This window comes from Patiria miniata, unplaced genomic scaffold, assembly GCF_015706575.1.
Source record: "Patiria miniata isolate m_02_andy unplaced genomic scaffold, ASM1570657v1 HiC_scaffold_16, whole genome shotgun sequence".
NCBI lineage: Eukaryota > Metazoa > Echinodermata > Asteroidea > Valvatida > Asterinidae > Patiria > Patiria miniata.
In genome coordinates, this window is record NW_024037054.1 from 3,337,074 (window position 1) to 3,359,917 (window position 22,844).

Consider the following 22,844-nt stretch of genomic DNA (forward strand, 5'->3'; position numbering starts at 1 on the left):
TTGTGACGTCATCATGTATCAAATTACACGCAATTAAAGATTTCCAGATTTATTCTTTGAAAACCAATATAAAATCAACCGTATTAGACCTGAGAATGAATTTTTTGGAAATTGAAAGAATAATCCATGATCTTTATTTTATCTCCTGTGTGCCGAAACGTGTGACCTTTCCTTTCGGTCCAAACCGGAAGTGCCTTATAATTTGAAAGTGGAAAAGTTGTGAACTTGCTTTTAACGATGTTAGTCTCTGGCTAGGTTGTACTTCACAAAAAAATACCGATGACATCATAAAAATTGGAGAGCCCTCTAGCGGCAGGTTGAAAATGTATAAAACAAATGGTCGTTTGATGTGTGTGGCGAAGTTTGCGGTAATCGATTCAAAATTCCTTTATACAGACAACCCCTGTGTGTCAAAAACAAATTGATGGCGTCATCAGATCAGAAGTGAGAATGAAAACACCACTACTTTCCTACCTATGCTGCCTCTAGTGGTTCAAATTATTGAATCTTAAAGGGAAAATACAACATTTGCAAACATCAAAAAATAAAACTACCAAATCATTTTCAAATACCTTGCTGGACTGTTAGTGAATGACAGTATAAAGCATCCTGTAAAATCATGGCACCTGGTATACTGTCATTTTCAAGAAAAGTGGTATTTTTGTGTCAATTTCCAACGCTGATCGGCCGATCAGCGTTGGAAAAAACTGGCTTTTTTTCAAATACTGGCCCCATTTGACCATCGCACTTGTTTGCAATCGATTACAAACCTATGAACAGGTACGAGCCAGCTACACTGGTTCCCTGACCTTACAATTCCCCAATGTATGTAAACTGCTCTGTTTCTTCTTATATGGAGTCAGGGAACCAGACTACAGGAAAATGATTGTTTTTCTTGGTTTTTATAGCATTTTCGAACCCAAAACCTCAAAAAAGTCAGTGTAACTATATTTGCTATATATTTCCAACCCCCCAATTCCATCCATTTCTGAAAATTACAGCAAAAGCAAATGATGTATATTCCTTTTAACACAAAGGAAATGATTTAGAATTAAATCAAAAAGTGGAAAAGCCGTATTTATATGTTCTGTTTTCTACAGACTTACGATTTTTTTTTTTTAAATGTCTGAGTGGAACTCTTCAGCGAGCTGGGGGTTCATTCGAACCCTTCATATCCTCATAACCCCCCCCCCCCCCCAGCGTACGGGACTGGTGTTTGCATTGTATTCAAATTCACAATCTTGGTATATACTATGCATGTACCGTTTTATCTTTCAGGTTATTCACGTGTTTTGGAGTGCATTTATATTTGGGTTTGCCTCTGGAGCTGATACACTCTTCACACAGGTGATTAAACCCACCCTTGTCCTCTTTGTACTTTGACCATGGCGACCACATGTAAACAAATTACTTTTTTGTGTATTCACATGCATCTTTGTAAATAACCTTCTTTGATTGTTTGCTTTAAAATGACAGCATGCCAGAAAGACTAGTTTAACATGGAATTTATAGTACCATAAGTATGCTTTTCAACAATAATTTTGTCAGTTACTTTTTGGATCGCTGCAAATGATGTGCTCTACCTTTAAGAGACTTTATGTATTCAGGCTTGTGTAAAACCACACGCTTATGTAATGTCAACAGCAAAGAATGTATGATTTATTAACTGGGGGACAGTGTAATGTCAAAGATCAACGACTAAATTAACCCTCCTATGGAAACATGCATTGTCAGCCTGGTTATTACTTGGGTCAATATTGGTCAAGACCCCAATTGGTTTGTACACGTAGGCCAGGAGGTGAGATACAAACATTTTGACTATTGGTGACCTCTTAAATAAAGGGAGGGTTTTTAAAAGAGGCAAACGCAATATGACAGACTGTATTGTGTAGCACACCCCCATACTTGTGTCTACGTTGAAGCGCAAGTCTATTATGTTAAATTCCAATTTTTTTGGGGGGGGGGGACAATTGATTGTTGCTGTAGTACTTCCCTGTTGGCCAGCTGTCATTTTATTGCTATGCCAGAGTAGTCATAAGTTTTTGAGTCAGAGAGGCATATGGTTTTCAATAAGCCTATACAAAGTTGGGCATATACATGCAGGCTATAATACAAGAAATGTCTGTTCTTAGCTTATTCATTAAAGGGAATGTACAACATTTGCTTTTGCTCCAATTGTCAGAAATAAATGGATTTGGAGGATTATTATGTTATAGCAAATATTGTTACACTGACTTGTTTCACGTTTTGGGTTCGTAGATGCTGGAAAAACTAAGAAAACCAATCATGTTCTTGTAGTCTGGTTCCCTGACGCCACCTAAGATGAACCGGAACAATTTATAGACTTTTGGGGAATTGTAAGATAATGAGAATCACTCTAGCAGGCTTGTAGTTTTCACAGGTGTGTAATCAATTGCAAAGAAAACGCAGACGAACTAAAAATGAAAAATTAGAAGGACTTTTTGAGAGAAAAAAGCCAGTTTTTTCCAACGCTGGTCGGCCGACCAGCGTTGGAAAGATACACTTTTTCTTGAAAATGTCAGCACACCAGGAGCCACAACTTTAAAGGATGATTTAGGCTGTCATTCCCTAACAATCCAGTGAGATATTTCGTGATAATTTGATCATTTCGATTTTTGATGTTTGCAAATGTTGTATCTTCCCTTTAAAAAGTGTACATTTTGCAAATTGTCTGCAGCTTTCATGAAAAATGGTAAAATTTTAGGAACTCTATAAAGCATACTTACAAACGTACACGTAGAAATACCACTTCATCAACATGACTGTAAACTTGTTCATGTGTTTTTATTTTGTGTATTTTTTCCCGGCCAATTGTTTTCTTTGAAGACGTTTGGAAGCACAAACAAGAAGCGCGTTGGCATCATGTTACAACGGTTCCTGGTGATGAGCATGTTATTGGCCGTCTGTTGTTGGGGAATTTTACTCAACACTGAAGGTTTACTGCTATTATTCGGACAGGACCCACACATTGCTAAGTAAGTGCAATATAGCCTTTGTTTTCTCCTCAACTTCCTGGTCTTCGTTTAAATCTGAGGTCATTTCTTATAAAAAAAAAACAAAGCTACATTAAAAAGTATTAACCCTCCTGCCATCTAAACAGTCACAGACAGTCAAAAAATCAGTCATTTTCCCCTACCATGCATTTTACACAGGCTAGTCACCAACAGCCTTTGTTCATATTTTAAGAAAAGGGGGGGGGGGGACAGGGAATCACTGCCGTACAGCTTCTGTTTTAACTCCCAGTTTTGTCTTTGAAATACAAATCATCATATAGTTATGAAGTGGTTGCATTTTGTCTTCTTCAGATTATCAGGCGTATATGGCATGATTTTCATCGCAGCCACACCGGTAAGTGATCTTAAACCTTCCCCTGTAAAAAAAAAACTTCCATTGTCTAAATGTTCATAAGATGGATTTTTTTTGCGTCGAAGTGATGTAAATCAAATTAGGTTTTGCCCTTTACCGACTTATAAACACTGGACACTGAGTGTGTTATCGCCCGAGTGAAAGTTGGAAAAAATCACTCAGGTGGGACTCGAACCCACGACCTCCTGCTTTCTAGTGCAGATGTCTTACCACTCGACCACCGAGCTAACGGGATCGGTTGGCTGGTTCGAATCTGATGTACATAGCAGCGGGTACTGCATTAACTATTCATAAGATGGAATTTTTGCGTCAAGGTGATATAAATAAAATTAGGTTTTGCCCTTCACCGACGTACAAACACTGTATACTCAGTGTGTTACCTGATTGTGTGCATGTACCAGGCAGAATACCAAAGAAATGGGCTTTGAAAATGAAATCTTCTTGAAAAACTTGAGAAACAGAACTATGGATATATCCTTAAAAAATCATCCTTTAAATTCAACACATTACTGAGGGTTGCTTTCCTGACCAGCAATCCCAAACGACTGTTCATCGTGATCGATTGATTCTTGGTAAACCGTTGATATTTGTAGCTCCAACCTGAAAGTGTGACTGGGGCTTAATACTATGAATAAGCTACTCCATTAGAATGATCCAAAAATACTCTTTCAACTGGGATGCAGTTGATGTAATGTATGGGTGGCAAAACATACTAACATGCCAGCTTGTTGAAAAGCAGTGAATGTTCTGTATGTGGTTTCCTTGTCGACTAAACATGCGGTCGCCTTTAGCAGTGGTTGGTTTCTTGTGGAACAAAAGTCGCCCAGGGAATTGAAAAGCCTTTTCAAAACTTTTTAGTTTATACAAACTTGGTTTTTTTTCCGGCAAAAAAGGGTGGTTCATACTAAGCACGAAAGTGAATACGAAACGCTGATGTCATGGCAAGTTTCCAGGCTGTGAATTTGCAAAAGTTGAACACGCTTCAACTCGGGCAACAAACGTTTCCGTGGCATCGAATTCGCTTGGAATTCCCATTCGCATGAAGTATGAACCAGACTTAATGTTATTATGGTTCAGTAAAAAAAAATTGCAAGATTTTGTTATGAAACCCCCCCCCCTTTTTTAGGCAGATATTGTTGTCACTCTACTTGTAAAGTATCTAGAGAGCCAGGGTATAGTGAGACCTCTATTGATTGTCGCCATCATCATGGCAGGCCTGAATGTACTCCTTCACTTCATTACTGTGTCGGCTTAACAGTTTGGATTGCCGTAAGTACATGTAGTTTGGTACAATAATTATAGAAGTCACTGCAGGGCGAGTCAAATGTAGGGAAACCCAAATAGCAGGACCAATGTTTGAATGAAGTTTTGCCTGTAGCACTTTCAAAATCTAGGATATGAAAGCCCAGTTAATATAGCTCTCTATAGTTTTAATACAAGAATCACTCAAATCACTCATGTTCTTTCTAAGTTGCGGAATTTTGAACATAAACACCGTTTTATATTTCGGGCCACATATCACCAAAAAAGTAAGAGTTCTTCCAGCAAAACGAAAGGACTGATTTTGCTGAAAGGACACTTACCTTTTTTGTGATCTGTGGACAAAACATTAAGCCCCTGTCACACAGTAGCAAATAGAGCTAACTTATGCCTAACGTAAGGAATTTTTTCTCGAAATTTTGCAAAGTCCAGATACGCTCAATTTCTCAGCCAAAATCTGTTTTTTTTTAGCAAACTCCTGACGTATAAGAATAAGACCAATGCCCAACGAATGAGGAACGAATGCTGAGAGTATAACTAGCGGCCATAGTAACGAATGACAGCACATGCCTAGCGTCCATCCAATGAATGCTGAACGTAAGCAACGAATGGCCAACATTATGCATAGCGTGCTGCGGCTGGTCACGTGATTTGTCTCCGCTGACCCATAAATACGCTATCCAAGTCCACGTCGTCACATTCGTTAGCCATTCCTTAGCCAAACTCTATGTTAAACGTTGGGCATTTGCTATATGACAAAGATCCTTGGGTTGGACGTATATGTCCGAACAGCTGACGAAAAAGCAACCTACACCCAATGTGCGAAACATTCACAGAGTGAATGCTCAACGTATACATAACGTATTGATCACTACATTGTCGCCCGCCCAAAATTTTGAACATGTTCAAATTTTTTCCAAGACCCTACCGCACCTCTGCGAACCCCTACGAACCGCTAAAGAATACAACTTATGCCAATCGTGTCACGAACGAATGACAACTTACACGAGCACACATTAGCTCTATTCGCAACAGTGTGACAGGGCTTTAAAACAGTGTTTGTGTTCAGAATTCCATAACTTGGAAAGTAAATTGGTGATTTGAAGGATTCTTGTACTAAAAGAAACTAATTAATTGGGCTTTCATATCCTAGCTTATGCAAGTGCTACAGGCAAAATTTCATTCCAAAATTGGTCCTTCCATTTGGGTGTCTTTTTTTTTTTACTCACACTGTATAGCGAATGCTACTCTACTAAACATTCAGCTTTACGAAACATTTACTTAGGGTTCCAAATTTCATGTAAAATTTGACCAAACATGTCTGAATTATGTGGGAAAAATAAATTCATATTGTCCATCTATTTTGTTTTAAGGCTGGTTCACACTCAGTGTAAAAGCGAATGCGTATGCAAATTTGTGACATTACAGCTTTACGGTTGCTACGGCGGATTTGTAAGGCTTACGTAGTACAGAAAAAATATTTAAACATCAATATCTCCCGTTTTGAAGACCGTATCTTCATGCCACACTTTGAGTTTGTTTCCTTTGTAATGATCCAACTAAATGCTAAAAATCATTTTGAATTGTGTTCAGTGTTTTTCATTTAAATTTGAAAAATAGGCTTGGGCATTTCCATTTTTCAAAGCTGTAAACAAATGGTGTTTCTGTCAATCTTTTCAAGCCTCACGAATAATAATATGGGGCCTATCCATATATGATGTGCAGTAAAAATTTGTACCACCCCCTTCACGATTTATGAATTAATAAATGTCAACCTTTTTGCAGTGTTGTAGTACTCGTACTTGTATTCGAGTACTACTCGAGTACTTTTTAGAGTACTCGTACTCTGTCAAAGAACTCGTTCTCGAAATGATGGCACTCGTATTCAGGCAGTACAGTACTCGTACTCGACATGTCAAAATTGTACTCGATCATCAAAGTACTCGAACTCGAATAGCAGTACTCGGGGGGAAAAAAATGGTATAGCTTGATTTACCACGGCCTTATTTTATCAATACTTTCAGTTTGAAATGGTTGATTGGCTTGCGGAGAAAACAAAGTTTCCTGAATCTTCTCTGTGCAAGTCCAGACAAACACATCAACAGCTAGCCGTGAGTGGGTCTATATATCGGTCTGACTGGGCCTGGGCCAATTACGCACAATGAATCATTTGCCTTATGGCCGTATCCACGAAATGAAAGTACTCGTACTTGTACTTGTACTCGGATACTCGGAGGCCTGCACTTGTACTCGGTAACCTAAGTACTCGACAGTACTTGGTACTCGGAAAAAGGTACTCGCCTACAACACTGTCTTTTTGGGCGGGCTTCCATTTGAAATTCACCTTGGTGAAGGTGTAACACAAGGGTTTACAACAACAGAAGCTGAAATATGATAGACTTCAATTATATTAGTGTTCAACTACTCGTGAAATGAAAACTTGTAAGGATTCCAAGAAATTGAGATAAATAAATAGATTTGGGGACCTTTTCAAACGATTTTTCTGCAAATTTTAGGGGTGATTTAAATCAATGTTAGGTTTTGCCCTTCACGGACGGATAAACGCTGTATACTCAGTGTGTGATTTAAATCATACTGAGCATATTTTTTTGGGGAAAAAAAAACGTTAAAAAAGTTAATTGTTTTTTGTTGGTGCAATCAGTTCACTGCTCTGTCTGTGGCGTCTAAATCAGATTGACTTTGCTGACTAACGCACGATGCAAAGCTTTGGAAACTGTAAGGCTAATCAGAGCAAGCTTTGGTGTTGCAAACTCGAAAAAGATTAACATATTTCAACTCCGGTGAATTTTGCAGTGAATGTTTTGTGACATTAAATTTGTTCTGCTTTCGCTTTAGCATGAAGTATGAACCAGCTTTACTCATTATTATTCTCATTTATATCTGGACTACAAACCTGAAACAAAATGCTTAAAGATCAGTCACATTAATGTGGCAAACTGTGACTAATTTTGTAAGATTATTTTATATACAAACTGTATTTGAAACGGGTGCATAGCTATGTTCCCCAATACCGATGTTCCCCAATACCGATGTTCCCCAATACCGATGTTCCCCGAAATCCTTACCCTACAACCCTAACCCTAACCCTAATCCTAACCCTAACCGTAATCCTAAGGATTTTGGGGAACATTGGTATTGGGGAACATAGGTAATGGGGAACATAGGTATTGGGGAACATCGGGTATAGACCCCATTTGAAACAATCTACATCAAAAATAAGGGGAGTTTGCTACAATATGTATTTTCTTCTATCTGGTAAACTTTCAAAGTGAGAATAAAAGAAATTTGGGGTTAAAGTAAAGGTTGTGTGACTGCCAAGCTATCTTGAAACTAGCTTGGATATCGTCGCGTCAGTGCAACAAAGTTGTAACCCGATTCGGCAACAAAGTCACATCTCACGCGAATACTCTCCGTGCAACAAAGTCGTATTTCAACGTCCTTTGACTTTGCGTGTACATCCGGGTTATTTTAAGTGAGCTGCCACATTTTGACATCTTAAAACTCACGTTTTGCATTTGCCATTTTAGGAGATACGACCTTGTTGCAATATATGTTCATGTTTTCAATAAGTCTGGATCCCTGACTTCTGAGTATATATTTCTGTGACCCAGGGGAGCAGTCGCAGCCCAGGTCATCACCTTTTATCTAGGGGCCTTCATGATGTCAGGCTATATCTACAAGCGGGGCATATACAAGCTCACATGGCCTGGTAGGTATTCACATTGAAATGATTATTTTCCGGGTGTTTTGGAAAAAATTGAAAACTTCTGGCGAAATAATAGGCCCTAATTTACGATAATGGATGGACTGGTGTCAAGTCTAATAAGCAATGCGGTCAAGAACCTGATAGACATCAATGCAGTGTGCGCAGTGGAGTACTTGAGGACCAGACTAAAAATAAGTTTCAATGGGTTTGCACCTCGTGTTTGTATATCGTGTGTGTGTGTGTATGTGCATGTACGCCAGTGACGTACGCCTGCACCTCATGTGTCTGCGACTTATAACATATTCGCTGTATATATCTATCATATGCTTGAACCTCACACGCTGCTGCCAATACTTGCCCGCACAGCTGGCCTGCCTAAGTCTACTGCACCTCACATTGTTTTATTGCACCTTTGGGTATACATGTTGTAGGGATCTTCAAACATATTATTATGTACCTCTTTGTTATTTACTACATGAAGGCTGGTCATGGGATTGTCTCCAGGAGTGGGGCACCATTTTGAAGCTGTTAATAGGTAGTATGGGCATCACCCTTATGGAATGGTGTAGCTTTGAGGCTGGTTTCTTCATTGCGGGTAAGACGTTGGCTCTGCATGTGTCAATGACTTTTTCGCTGCCTAGTCAAGTCTCCATCACAAGTGAGACCAATGAACTTTGACAAGGGCATTCCTATGTGAATAATTGTTCATCTTTATTGTGATTGACTTGTACGTAATTGACTTGTGATGGTTTTGTGGGTAGATTTTGACTCTTCCTTAAACACGTCACCTTCGTTTTGTGCACTCCACTCTATAGGCTCCATGCGCAGACAAGTGAGGGCGCTTTCAAGAACCCAGCAGAGGGAGCACTCTGCGTACACGTACTGGTTGGCGCACATTTCATGTACCTGCTATGCAGAATATGTTTCGTAGCAAATTTATACACTCATTGTATGACACTTTGGCAGAGAAGAAAGTAATCCGATTTTAATCGGAATTCCGACCTTTTCAAATCTTTATCCTGTAAGGTTGAATTTTTAAATTTAATGAAAACGGCACAGTGACATCTGTATTGTGAGTGCAATTTTAATCTGTTATACCAGTCATCAGCACACAGATTGTACAGTAGGTGCACATAGGTAAGCCAAGATTGGAGTACTTTCAGGGTTCGAAATTAGCGGTAGCCCGCTAGCCAAATGCTAGACAAAACAGCAGTGGGCTAGTCAAACTATTCCTTAAGTACCCGGCTGGCGAGTCAAAAAATTATTGGGATGCGGCAAAGATGAAAGGACAGGAATAAATAATTTTATCAACTGTATTAAAGGGTTACATTACTAGATCTGTCTATTAAAATTACTGACAGGATTGTCTCAGAATAGATCAGAAAGCAGTTGGAAATGGGAAAAAAAACCCTAAATTTTATGTACGAGCTATTGTCGCACCAAGGTCGCCCTTATGGATCACGTTTGTTTTCACATCGCAAATTTGAATGAAAGCGAACATGATAGCGACGCGAAGATCAGATGGTTTGTAGATCATTTGGATCACGTTTCAGTACAGTTTTATCAACGAACACTTGAGATTTATTTGTAAATGGAAAAAAATCCTTTAAATTTCTTTAAAAAAATTGTCCTTCCCAAAAGCCATTTGAGTCTCCTGTGTATTTTAATACAAGTTTTTACCCAATGACCGCCATAAAACTATTTTAAAAATTGTCGTGCTTCAACGAATGATCGTGTTTCACGAGTCAACACGGAAGCTTTCGGAAGCCTTAGAGGTCAATTTTGGCTCGATATTAGTTTTGGTTTCCATAAAATTCCGAGGGTAATTTTCAAAAGAAATCAATCTACCAAAACTAATTACAAAAACTCTGACTTGTACACGTTAATTATTCCTTTTCGAGGGGCCCTGAAGCATGCCACAAGGGGTCAACTTTCAGGCTCTATACATGTTTTACATGTATGCACATTGTTGTTTATGAGACATTATATTAAAGGAAAAAAACATTAGTTAAGAACCTGTTTCAGTAGCGCGGCTGGCTAGTGAACAAAAAAGTTAAGGTCCAACCCTGAGTTTACAGCTGGAAATGAGCAGGCCCGTCGCCAGCCCTCAGCATCAGGGGGTCCATAGTACCAACTACAGGGGCCCACTACCATAAAAAAAATACAGTAACATTGACCGAATCCTGGGTCCTTACACATGAGACAGAAGGAATCAAAGACGCAATTCTCAGGTTCTCGGGGCTCTAGGATGTTTATTTCCTGACACTTTTCACACAACTGGCTCTCTTGTTTTAGCTCACAACACAAAGTGCTTTATCTAAGAAAAACCCAACTGAGTCAGCGCCGCCCGGCAACGGGTCTCCCCAACGGACTAGCAGGGGCTCTACTACATGGCTCCAGGGCAGTGCCGTGCTGGCGTCCTCTGCCGGCCGGCCGGCACCGATGCCACACTGCCCCCTCCGAGGACCCTTGTTAGTCCGCAAACAAGGCAGCATGCATCGGCAATGGACAACCAGGGAGACTCTGGTCCGGGAAGCACCCACATTCCAATACAAACAGAAAGTGAGAAAAGAAATGAGGACAAAAACAACTCCGTCTGTGTTCCCCCCCCCCCCTGCTTGCTTCGGTCAGGACTGGGTTCTGAGGCTTCCACCTGCAGCCTTTGCCAAATCGGTGCCTCCTGTTCTGTTTCCAGTTCCAAGGTTTTCGTGGGGTCGCGTCCACTCACGGTGGTAGCATGGGGTCGCTCCGTGGGGATACGACCCTCCGGTCCGGACGACTGACGTCCGGACGTCGAGGACTGCTCCGAGTAGCCGTGGCCCTCCGACCCACTCGACTTAGGGCTCTGTCGCCTCTTTGAGGGGTGGAGACAGCGACCGTCCTCCAGTACCGCGGTTTGGATCACCCTCCAGCTCCCCGTCGATTGCTTGGACGTCCAATACATCCGCTATCATGCCAACGAGGACTCACTGGCAGAAGCGGTGGTGCCTCTCTTGTATATCGCATCGGTAGAACCGGACACCGCATCCCTTGGCACATGGGTAGGTGCAGCAGCTCGCAGGCCGCCCATATATGCCTCCGCAAGTTGGTCCTCCTGCCGAAGGTCCTTCTGTAGTTAGGGCAAACCACCCAGGGCCATCCTGCAAGGAGAAGGAGAGAATGACGAATCAAAGAGTTGTAGGCAATAACGGCTTGGTCAAACAATTTTGCACCTACCCCGGGTGACTGTACTGCGGGCCGGCTCCAATGGTGGGGAATGTGTCTGCCCATTCCTTCCCTCCCTGGTCTCACTGGCTACTGCCTGGGATCCTGTTCCTGTACCACACCGCTCATCAGGGGCAGCAGCCATCATTGTGTCAAGCAGTGGTGTCTCCCGCCCCTTTCGAGCCGGAGGTGGGTCCTCTTTAGTACGTTGGTCACCCCTGTCGGCCACTCCATAGACTCCCGTAGTCTCCCGTGTGGAGCAACTGCACCAGCTCTGCTCCATTGACTCCCATGCAGAGCAACTGCGCTGGCTCCGCTCCATTGACTCCCGTACGGAGCAACTCCACCGTCTCCCATGAGTGGAGTCTCGGCAGCATTCCAAATGGAACAAAACGTCTACGGCACGGGAATTGCTCCCCGGGACATGCAGAGCAGCTCCACTGGCTCCTGCTTCATTGACTCCTGTGCAGAGCAACTGCGCCGCCTCAGCTCCATGGACTCCTGTGTGGAGCAACTGCAATGGCTCCACTCCATAGACTCCTGTGCGGAGCAACTCCATCAGCTCCGATCCATTGACTCCCTTGTGGAGCAACTTCGCTGGCTCCGCTACATAGACACCTGTGCAGAGCAACTGCGACGGCTCCGCTCCATAGACTCCCGTGCGGACTAACTCCATTGGCTCTGCTCCATTGACTCCTGTGCGGAGCAACTCCACCAGCTCTGCTCTATTGACTCCTGTGCCTGGGCATGACTTGGCAGCATTCCGAATGGAATAAAATGTCTACGGCACGGGAAGGCTCCCCGGGGACTGCACATGCGCGGTGTCAGTGCCGACGTGGTATGTGACTGAAGTAGACCCGCTCCGGCCTACTAAACCCACTTTATTACCCTCCACATTCTCCCCCACAAGAGATTGAGACCCCAGAGACACAGTGAGCGCCCCCCCCCCCCTTTCCCCGGCAAACTCCCTTGACTATCAGTGAAAAAGGACTCTAATTCGTCCACTGTGATGAACGTTTTGCTTGACATTTCACTAGGCTGGCCTACAATCTGCGAGACCTTGATCCAGCCTGCGTCCCCGCCATGTGCCGAGTCGGACGCCAGACTAATTTGACCTGGTGTATTCTTGGTGAAAAACACTCGAAGTTTTGCCTGTTTTTCTTTCGTCAAACGTGCCGCCGCTGCCACCAATGTAACATTGACCGAATCCTGGGTCCTCACACAAGAGACAGAAGGAATCACAGATGCAATTCTCAGGTTCTCGAGGCTCTAGGCTGTTTATTTCCTCACACTTTTCACACAACTGGCTCTCTTCTTTTTAGTTCACATCACAACCTGCTTTATTTAAGAAAAACCCAACTGAGTCGGCACCGCCCAGCAGCGGATCTCCCCGGCTGACCAGCAGGGGTTCCACTGCATGGCTCTGCCGCGGTGCCATGCTGGCGCCCTCTGGCAGCCAGCCAGCACCAATGCCACAATACAAAAATACATATGTATGGCTTTTGCTGTTGGGGATCCAATTGCTCGCAAGGGGTGCCTGGCTCCCCCCCCCCCCCCCCCCCTTGAGTAGAAGCATTAACCTATGGCATGGGTACAGACTGCTTCAAAGTTCAAGGCTGTTGCACGTGGAGTTCAACTGCAGTAAAATCCTAATTTTGCGTTTTTTTTCGAATGTTTGAGATTTAGTGGTACAAAATGCAATGCTTTAAAAAGCACAATGATGATCTTGGGGATGGTGAAGAGAGCATAAAAGATTTCATTGACAGTTGGTTGAAGAAAAAGACGAAAATGCCGTTTTCTTTATGTACGTTAGTGGAGCTGTGTGGAGTGAATTGTTCAATTGTCTTTGAAGACAATCTTCTTTATTGACGAGTCAGGTACTCTAACCTTAATGCAAACTTTTAAATTAAGGAAACACTGAATACTTTTCACATCGTAACATTTTGTTTGGATCTGTAATAGAACGGGAGGCGGTGTCCGTAATAGGGCACAAACTTTTTTGTACATGTGGGCCTACATGCATGACAGGCATATACATGTTTAACTGCACCTGCCCCAGATTTCGGACACAGATTTTTGTTCGGCCCATTTTCCATTTTGTTGAATGTTTTTCTTATTTACAACTTTTAGGGTTGTATGGGATATTAGAAGTTGGTGCCCATGCTGTCCTGTTCAATATCACTGCTATAACGTGGTGTGTAAGTATGCAGTCAACTGTTTCAAGATTTGGGGAATGGGGTTGTGTTTTTTGGGGTTTTGTTTTTGGCTTCTTGGCGGCCACAAAGACACAAAATGCTGAAACGGGGCTTAGTAAATTACGAAACTTTGTGTTTTTTGATGCTACAATGTCCATGTATATGCTAGTGGTGAGAGAAATCGGAGTTTACAAAATACTTTTATCCTAATTTTTTACACCGAATAACGGCTATCCGATTTCACAGCAAGTTACCATTCAGCTCACAGATGTATGCCAACAAAAAGGGACAAGTGTGAGATGCCGCATGCAATGTGCTCCAAAGATGTAATGGTGAAAAAATGGGTGGGAGCTATCTGATCATTGGAATGGGCTAGTCTGAGTATCACCCGTTATCCACGGAGCCAAGTCCTGTATAAAATCTGATATGTCTAGACATGCAGATATATGCAAGCCGCGCACCAGCCAATCGGAGTTGACTTTACTAAATCGTGACGTCATTTCATTCCCAAATCAGGACTAAATGGTTTGATTGGTCAATTCGAATGCAGCGTTTTGTAATGCAACAGCCGGGCGCATATGCTTGTAATATGATACAGAGCATGTGACACCAGATTTTTTTATCCATTGTCTATGACGCACAACGGGTGAATGACCAAATACCCGATATGGAAAGCGCCCTCTGATTGGTCAAAATCTAGAGGTCAAGAGGCTGTTGTCTTGCCTAATTAATCAGCGAATCTGCTCACATATCATAGACCATAGACTAGGAATGGGCAGGCTATTCCATGAACTAAGCAGACTACCATATCAAGTGAATACGGTCACTGTCAGAGATCATGGAGCAAATTGGGAGAGGTTCTGGCTATTTTCTTTAGCCTGTGCTAACAAAAATGGAAGGCTTTGTTTTATCTGATGTCACATCAATATTTTTGCACTGTAAACTCACAAAAGTTGAACACCGACCAACTTTGAATGTAGCGAATGTTTCATGACCTCAAATTTGCTTTGTATTTGCACTCTTGTGTAATGTATGAACCAGTCTTATAAGGAATATGATTAATTAAAGTGTTTTTGTTGATAATGCTACAGCTGTCGAGTGGTGTTGGTATCGGTGGAACCATCTTGATTGGAAATAGTCTCGGAGCTAAAAACCCAACCAAGGCGCGTGTCACGGGTTGCCTTGCTATCATCGTCACAGGTACAACAAGCATTCTTTTCCATAGAAATACTAACTCTACTAATGCACGCATAATCAGAAATCCACATTAAGTTCATTTTTTCTCGTGTGAACAACACTACTGTGCATATGCTCTTCAACTTTACAGGTGAATTCTTTTTCTTAATATGAGACAGTGCCTATGCAACCAGGTTTGTTGTACTCTGTCTAGTGTTGCATTTAGACCTGACAGTCAGAGTTTTAACTAATCGAGTGACTCAATATCAATTCCGACTTGAGTAAACAATTTTGGTGACTCAACTCAAGTTCCAACGGGTAATTGACTCGTATCAACTTGAGTCACTGCAATCAAGTGACTCAACTCGACTTAAGTCCCTCATCAGAAGACTCAACTTGACTCGAGTCGAAGGCTAATAACACCCGAGTCCCAAAATTGTGCAAAAAAAACAACAATTATTTGTGGTGATTCATGGTGCAAAGTTACTTTTTTTTCACAAACTTCTACGATCATGCACATTTATTAAAAATGGCTGCGCCAGGATGCATCCAAAGGGATTCTACTTGGGGAATGAGGAGTTAACGCTCTAGTGATTTTATATAGCTCCATGTGTTACACTCTGTCACATTACATGCAAGCTAGTGCGCTGCATATCATATCGGAACATAGCGCATAGCACTCAAATAATGCTACACGTGCGCACTGCACATGTATCTGGGTCATTCTATAAATTTGGGGTCCACTTTTTTTCCCGTCCCTGTTACATCTGACATCTATGATTGTATAATTCTGATGCACTCCTTAATGCAGTCATCCTCCAAGAGTGATTATGAATAGCAAACTACCTACCCAACAAATAAACAATAGTTTGAAGTCAATTTTAATGATGCTTGAATGGCAAATTACAAAGTACCAAGGTAACAGGGACGGGAAAAATGTCACACTTTGGACCCCAAATTTATAGAATGACCCATATGCCTGTGTGTGTATGGCACTTATCTCTATATAAAGACTGGATAGCTAATACAGAGCCGCACAATGTACGAATTTGACGCCATATTGGTGAGACCGGCTGGTGATCTACAAAGGACAAGTTGCCGTTTTTATAGACAGCATGATTTCTTTTGTAACGTCGCGGTTCACTTGACTTATATTTTGACCACCACCACTGACCAAGGTTAACTACAATTTTTCTAACGTCGTGGTTACTAAAATGCCGCAAATATAACTTTTTCGGTGTTTTGAAATAATAATCACTACGGAAATGTGTCCCTTTTAGAACATCATAATATGTGTACGTGACCAAAATGTTCGTCAACTGTTGATACAACGCGCGCGTATTTACGCGTAGATGGCGTAGAATGTTCCTATTATACGCGGCCATCTTCGTGAGACCGGGGGCGAATTGGTCAATATGCAAAGTCTACTGTGTGAATGTTGTATGCATATCCGCTATCCAATCTTTATATAGAGATCAGTGGTGTATGGGAGCATTGTATACATATTACGCGGGCGTGCGTCCATGCACACAGCATGCACTGGGATTTTGTGTTATAAAACTGTGGTGTCTATTGCAGGAAATACACTACTATTGACTAGGGCAATGGGTTACAATTGACCAATTACCATATGTTTTACATGAATGTAATGAGAAAGTATTAGACTCCAACATGCCGCTTGATCCAAATGACAACAAACGCAGGTTTTCTTGTGCAAAGTAGCGCAAAACATGCGTTTCTTTCCACACCTTGCCATTGACTTTTACCGAAACCGTGTTGACTTTAACTGGAAAGGGCAATTTATTGTCAGATGACAAACAAAATAAGTCTGTTACTATAAATTTAAAGGATGTGAGTTCCTCTATCAAATAACGTGTGATCCAGAAATATTCGTCATTGTGGTCTCGATATACTTTTAATTTAACATTTCAAAACGGTCCTGTTGCTGCGTATTTACTACACTTCAAATTAAAACAAAGCAAATGAGCGCTATGTTCCGTTATGGTCACTTTTAATAATCACCTTGTATGCATATGTCACTTTTAATAATCACCTTGTATAAATGGAATGATGGATTACGAAGCTCAGAGAATGCCAACTTCAGGTATCACAATTCAAAAATCTGCATCGTAGTACTAATTGGCTATGGTTAAACTTTGACAGACTACATAAGAAACAAATACTAAATCTGAATTTGAAGGAGAATAAAAGTAGTAAAACCTAAAAACATGAGAATTGAACAAAGATATTGACTGACTGGGAAACCACCAACACGGGGCTGGATAGCTCAGTTGGTTGAGCACCAGAATGGTCATTGGGAGGTCGCAGGTTCAAACCTCCTCCATTCAATTGTTTTGTTCAGCTTTGAAAGAACTAACTTTAAAAGCCATCAATTCTTCCCGTTGTCTTTCCTCGGCAATTCTCAGCATGTTATACATCTGTTTGTACCTGCCATTGAAAGATGTTATTGGATATGTCTTCACCAAAGACACGTAAGTGACTGCAAACTGGCTTTTCCCAAAGTTATTTATGGTTAGTTTGTTCTTTGCTATCCCCCATTAGATTTGAAAGCCATGGAAGATGTCTTCGAAATAGTCACAACATTTCTCAAATTCTTGCTACAACCATCACTGGTTGCAGAAAAGTCCTATTCCCCTTTTCATTGATATTTGAAATAGATAAATGTTCATCTTTTTTGGCTGTTTCAGCAACTGGCTGAAACAGCCTTTGTTTTTGTAAAGATTTTTTTCCAGACTTCCGTCCATAGCATTTGTACACGTTTTCATCGTGGAAGGCACTTTGGGCACTAAAATTGCCTATATACTCGGCACACTGTTAGACTAGCATCTGAAGATGTGTACCACACACTGACGTCATCATGAGGTCATCACGTGACCCGTACGTCACATTTAATGTGCATATTTTAAAGGCCTATATCTCCAGAACTACAGGTCCGATTGGGTTGAAAGTTGGTATTACCTAGACCGGCATGTGTTATAGTGATGTCACGAAGTAAATTTTACATTTTGAAGAATATATATTTGTTTTTATTACATTGTGAATGTTTGTTTCTTTGTCATTTGTCTCATAGTGCAATATTTTGGTACATGTACAGGTATCTTCTGTGTATAATTAATTCTCATAATTTGGCATTTTGCCAAAACAGCCTTATTTTCTTTCAAGTTTGTTTTTCTTTTTTTCCCTTCTTTTCAGCCATGTCCCATAGCATTTGTACACGTTTTCATCTTGGAAGGCATTTTATGGCACTAAACTCAATCCGATTGCCTTTATCAGTACTCGGCACACACTTAGACCAGCACCTGAACATTGACGTCATCATGATGTCATCAGGAGTCACGTGGCGTCACAATATATGTGCATATTTTAAAGGCATATATCTCCAGAACTACAGGTCCGATTGGGTTGAAACTTGGCATGTACCTAGACCGGGATGTGTTATAGGGTAAAATTGAAGTGACGTCAGGATGATGTCATCACGTGACGTGACGTCATCATTATGATATTAAGGTGCATATTTTGAAGGCCAATATCTACAGAACTACAGGTCTGATTGGGTTGAAACTCATAATGAAAGTACCGCGCTTCTGCTCTACCAGAAATGTCCACACAAGCTTTATAACGTGGGAAATGACCACAAAGACAGCACATTTTTTACACTAAATTCCTTGTATCTTCAGAACAGACAGTCGCACAAATCTGGGGGTTGCAGATAATGAAAATTCATTCTTCTGGCTTTAAGTCTATCTATGTCTGGCTTGGAAAAGCAAAAACACCACTGATCATTTTTTACTTGAAAATGTGGGGTATGAGGCAATTGCCTGTGGAGCGGAAAAGAAAATGACCATTTCTGAGAGATCTGTTTATCTCAACGTATCTCCAGAACCCAATGTCACAACACACTGGGGTAGGGGTTTTGTAAAGAGGATGAAGTTCTCTTTCCATTCATGTAAGGCTCGGTTTTATTGGTTAAGAAACCACTGATCATTTTTTCGTCAAAGTTTTCCCCCAATGACTGGAATTGTTGCAGAGGTTAGTCGTGTGAGTGCACGTGACCTAAGCCCGATTTGTTGTGTTGGGCCATTCCACTGACTCTGGGGTATACCAAAACAGCCATTTTTTGTACACAAACAAACATCTAGTTTACTGTATTACTGTCTTTTAAAATATAATTTTTTTAGTGTAACACACATGGAATCTGGCCGTTAGGCTCAGGGCTGGCGACGGACCTGATGAAATAAAATCCAAATCCAATCCAACTGCACATGCAAGACGGCTGCCAATGGACTACATGATCGACTAGTATACAGCGCGCCTTTTGTTATGGCGCTTTGTGTGCACGCGTGTACTAGTTTGCTTTTAATTTTCCAGGTCATGCTATCGTAAATGCAGTAAAAGTGACTAAGGTATTGAAATATGTATCTGGATTTAAAAGCAAAGATCTTGTTCTCTAATTACCCTAGTGGCGTGGTACAATTGGCTGCCAGTATTGTGCCAATCATTGCTATCACCGAGATATTCGACAGCATAAATGTAAGTTATATCTGTGAATAAGTAATAAGATATTAAGCTTCTCATACAAAAGCCTATCATATATTTTTTTTTTCACTTCTAGTGATGAAACAAGGAAACAAAAGAACACCCATTACAGTTTTGCCACCTTGGGTGGTACCAACATCTGGGCTGGCTCATGGACTTTTATGTTTTATCTGGTAATATGAGTCTTCAACCCCGATAATGAAAAAGCTTTTAAGATAGGCGGCAAAATACAAATGAGATTGAAAAGCTTTTTAGCTATACTGAGCTTAAATGAGTTGTAAATGAGTTAAATTGTAGATTTTTTACTGTTTGCAAATATGTGTATCATGTTGGTACATATTAACAGTTTTAAAACAACTACTAAAACTTAAAACATTAGGGTAAGAGGGGGTATATTTGACCGGGGGAGAATTAAACCATTTGCCAGTAAGCACAAACCTTGGGTCTGACTTGGCTTGATTATGTGCTGCAAACAAAGCAGATTCAGTTTATATCATCACATCTGAAACAGATCAGAAAGCAGACAAAATACAGTTAACGTTAAGCAGGCAATTTGCATCACTGTGGAACAAAACAAAATCAGCGTATTATTTGAATTAAAAACTAGATTCGAATTAATTGACCCACGCGTGCGATTTCATGCGCACGCACGTGCGCCCTCAACAAGTTTGCAGCAATGCAAAGGTGCCCTCAAGAAAATGTTGTCAACTTTGTTTCTCAGCGAAACACTTACCTTTCAAGTAATACTGTCCTGACTGGGCCCATCCAATCATGGGCAATTCAATGGAACAGAAAGCATGGCAATTTACAACATATTGAAAATATTGCAAATTGCCGACTTTTAATTTACAAAATTAAAATTTCTGACCTCAACTTCTTTTCAATCAAACACAGGCATCTTGTTAGTCAGTGTTTGGTAACAAGACGTTTGCAGAAAGAGTGAACGTGGACTGGCAAGACTTACGGAAAGATTCCTTTATCTGGCCATCACTAATTTTCCATGCAGTACTATCAGCCATCAGAAAGTGATAGTACATGCATGTCCTAAAAAGTCAACTTTAGCAGGGAAAATATTGAAGCATGAGAAAACACTAATGCCGGCCTCAGGTCGTCCTGCGATTTGCTTGCGCCACGACGGAACCGTCGGCATCAAGCACAAAAGTAATGCTCAGGTCACAAAACTGAGAAATCGTGGGATTCCCGACGCAAAATAATCGCAACCATGCTCATGTCACCCACGACGCGATGATCCTCCACGATTCCACAGCACAGACAGTCATGTGACTTCTTTGCCAATAAGGGAATAAATATGTGTTTGGCTGGTTCGGCTCGAGCCATTATCAGCGTGCATTCCCCTGATACGGTCTTAAATGTTCGTGTACTAGCTTGCGGTATTCCCATTCACAAATACCTTTGAGTCAAAAAGTCAACACAAGTCAAAAAGTATACATTTCCAATGATTTTGTTGAACAGTTTTATTTTTTTGAACGCTCCTCTAGCTATGGTATGGAATATCCTCACGCGAGAAGTAGTAAATAATCTCCTTATATGGTGATTGACATGCGCGTGGTGCGTATACTGCGTGATGTTGCACAGAACACGGAGTGCCCGTGTACGGTGTGCTGATTGGCTGCACAATTAAAAAGGATGATCTTGATGCGCGCATGATCGCGACGTCGTCGTAGAAGTTGAAATTTTTCTACTCTTGTGACTGTTGATTTTGTTGAGCGCCGACTAATTCCGATCATCTTAATATCGTCGCAGTTACACTCAGGTCAAACTTGGGACAATTGTTTTTGTTAGTTGTTGCATTTAAAAGTGAATGACGTTTGTCGTGCTCAGCCATTTCAAAAGAAAATGTTGGGGTTTTTTTGTAGGTGAAAGTCAACAGATAGCACTGAGAGTACGTCTGCATTATTATTTTCTGACATTTCTATTCCAGACTGCATTCTTTGGTATTCTGCGTGGTTGTGGGTACCAGTACGTCGGAGCTGTCGTGGTTCTCCTTGGTCAAAGCACTGGCCTTGTTCTTGGTGTGATCTTGATGTTTACATATGACAAGGGTTTGAAAGGTACAGAATTTTGTATTTTTTTTGTTTCAGTGTAGTCGGAATGAGGTGACTATTACCAAAGATAGTACACATTAGGATACACTCGAGGCAGTCACCCATAGATTCTGCATTTTGATGTGCCAAGGGCGAGTCACATGGCATTGGCTATTTTAACTATCTTGCTGTACACAGCCAAACATACTATACAACGGCTGCCTTGGTCTGAAAAACCAACGTAGTAGCCGAGGTCTGTGTGAACACACATACAGGTGTTTGCATTGCACGTATTGCTCCTGTGTATAGAGCTAGGTTCAAACATCTCATGAAGGGGTAGTTTGGAAAAGTGCAAGTAAATTTGCAACTAATTTTGTATTGAACCAGAAGTATATCTTAATTTGATTTTGGTTAAATTAATCATGTATGTCTTAGCAGAATCTGTGGATGAGCAGGCGCGGATCCAGAGGGGGGGGGGGGGGGATTTTTGAGGTATTAAAAAAAAAACCAAGCTCTGAATCAAAGTTTGTTTGTTCATAGAAATATATTAAAGCTGTGAAAACCCCCCGCCCCTGCTCTGACCACCAAAAGAATAAATGACAATCATACCAGTAATAATGTCCGCATGTGCACAACATTCGGACTGAGCTAGCTGGGGAAGGGGTGTATTTGTACACTATTCTGTAACATAGTGTTGATGATTGTCGGATTTAAACAGCAGTCCCAATGAAAGTATGGTATGAGCCCAGCCCCCCCCCCCCCCCCCCAGCTATTAATTTTACGGAGACCAAAGTAAAAAACCTGTGTACCTTTCAGCATTGATTTGCTGATGAAGCACCAACAGCCCCGCTGCAAAATTTCCTGGATCCGCCCTTGGTGAGGTATTATAAAACAAATCTTGACTGCTTTAAATCGTGGTTTAATAAAACTAACCTCCCTCAGTGATCCATCAAGCAGTCCCTTTCCCTCATCTTTGCCTCGGCAAAACAACCCAAACTCATTCTAGATTGAATTCCCTTTTCGAATAAGTGTGTGGAAGATGGCATCAAAAAACGAAATTGAACACTCTAAACTGTTGAAAAAAGTTCTGAACTGATTCCTGATTCTATTGACAGGCTTATGGTTTGGTACAATGGCTGCACTCACCCTTGAAAGTCTGATGCTGGTGGTGTTCATTCAGTGTTTCATTAATTGGGATAAAGAAGTCATCAAGGTAAGACTCTTGACGTGGTTGCAGAACAATACAGTTTATTTCACTCAACTTGCTGGTTACAGGCTATGTTACATTTGCTA

General features: G+C 41.2%; 1 pseudogene; it reads left to right on the top strand.

Annotated features, from left to right (window-relative positions):
- LOC119722682 overlaps positions 1-22,844 on the top strand; it is a 32,717-nt pseudogene that overhangs the window by 4,887 nt on the left and 4,986 nt on the right.